The following is a 2,356-nucleotide window of genomic DNA, read 5'->3' on the forward strand; positions in this document are numbered from 1 at the left end:
CTTGCAGTACCCGACCGGAGTTGAGTATCTGGTACCATGGAGGTCAGGCCTCGCAGTTTTGGCTATTCTGGCCAATTGCGATTGAGAGTAGATGGTGTCTGTGGTTAAAACACAAACTTAAGCTGGTAGAATGATTGTATTTATTTACTGTCCTTTGCAATGGAATTGCGTTTACCAATCACAAATTAGTAGAGATATTGGAAGGCTTTGCATCGCTTCAGATCATTGTTGAAGCTGAAGCATATTTTAAGGCAAAAAATAATTACTTAAATAAAGAGGTATCGAGGTGTTAGAAAAACGCTGGAAGGATTGTATTACTCACAAAGATGGAAAGAATTGAATTTGATCAAAACGTTGTTGTTTTTTGGTTACCCTGAGGATTTATCAGCTGATGTGTTATGTACATAGGTCCTACGACTTTTAAACTTAAGCTGAACTCAATCCCATAATATAATGATACCTTTCTCACATCTTCTTCATCATCGATTAATGTTTCTGCTGTAACATTATTCGATCTCTTTTTTTATATTATATTATTCTTACATTGTTTCTCAATGGAATTTTTCATATTAGTATGTTTTTAATTTTCCCTTGATGTTTTTAGGGAATAATCATTTTTCATTTTATCTTAATCCCATACTCCATTTCAAGATTATTTTCTGTAAATTGCATTGTTCCCATTTTAGCGTTAACATAGCACAATACGTATATAATCAAAAGAACATAAAGACCTTAATTCGCCACTTTAAATCCGAGATACTTCCATAATTGCGTAAGTAGTTTACTGACACTCAAATCTTGATATCTTAATTCATTGAAATTGAATGCATGGCAGCTAATTTAAGTGGTAACATGATAGGGTTTCATTTGAACTGCACTTTGTGTACACAACCTTTAACAATTATTTTAAATTCAAAATTTTACTGCTTCATTTATTTTATTTAATATGGAAGTTCTTCTATTTTAGTAGTAAATGTAGCAGATACGAGTGCTAGGAGCAGTGCAGACAAATAAAAATAATAAAACCATAACCAGAGTAAGCAATTCTGGCTAACAACGCTCACTGCAGAAACTTAACAAACTGAGCAAACTGGGCAAACCCCAAACTTTGTAAATACTTAAGGCCGGGAGCAGTATAGAACAGTATGGAGCGGTAACTGTAGATGCAGATGAAGATGCAGTGGCACTAGCACTAGCAATAGCACTGGTACTGGCAGTAGCAGTAGCAGTGGCATTGGCAGATGCAGTAATAGTAATGGCAATAGTTTGGCAGCCCATGTGCAAACTTAAGTTTATTGCTCCCGAAACAAAATTGGCATGTGCAACATGTGCGTTACCAGCATTTTGTGCAACTCACACACTTGCATATGCGGAATCAACTTCTAGATTGCAATTTTATCTTGAAACTAAAAGAAAAAAAATTCGCCTAGTCACACACAAACGCACTCCCGGGAACATGTGAACGCGTACATTTTTAACAAAGTTCCTGCAACTACGAGTATCTTTGCCCCTCCAGCGTTTCCAACTACACAAATTCTGAAAATTGCAGATTTTTTTCCCATCTCCAAGGACCAAACATATAGAGGAAGAAAAATTGTTTTACCCAAATATTATGTGAAAATATTATTTAATATGCAATGAATGATGTGGCGCTATTATCCTTTGTACAGGGTGCGGTACTTTTGTCGTTTGCGCAATTTTCCTAATTTTTAGTTGCTGCAGTGTGTAAAAATGCAGATACAAAAATGAAGACAAATGCTAAGAAAATGCTTTTCTGTCGTCGGTATGAGTTGCAGCGAAAACTTTTAACAGCTCCGCATCTCCACATCTTCACATCTCAGTTGTTGTTGAATATTTTTTCTTAACACCTCTTATACTTGCTCCTTGCACTTCACTTCGAGCACATTTTGACATGAAGTTGATGTGACATTTTAAGGTAAGTAAATGTCATTTACAAGATGTGCGTACTAACGAAATTTTTAAGTTCAACAAACTTTTAGCATGTGAGATGAAATTAGCAGATACTATATTCAAATTTAATTTTCTCGAGATTGAAATTAAAATTATGCAACGAAATTATTTCAAACACCTTGTCGTTGTTGTTGTTAATGTGCATTTCTAATTAAGAACCGGTGCACATTCACTTTAGTGTGTGTGTGTGTGAAATAAGTATTTTAACCCACTGACAACTAGACAGCAAGTTCTTAATTTAATATTAAGCAAATCTCCTCATATCTGGTAGAGGTTGTCTTCTATAAAAAGAGAGTTGGTTGCTAAGTCGCTTAAAGTGATGACTCTTTTCTTGCCACATCCTATTTATAGGCTGATTGGCTGGTTATATATCTAAACATCATGC

Source organism: Teleopsis dalmanni, chromosome 1 (assembly GCF_002237135.1).
Source record: "Teleopsis dalmanni isolate 2A chromosome 1, ASM223713v2, whole genome shotgun sequence".
Lineage (NCBI taxonomy): Eukaryota > Metazoa > Arthropoda > Insecta > Diptera > Diopsidae > Teleopsis > Teleopsis dalmanni.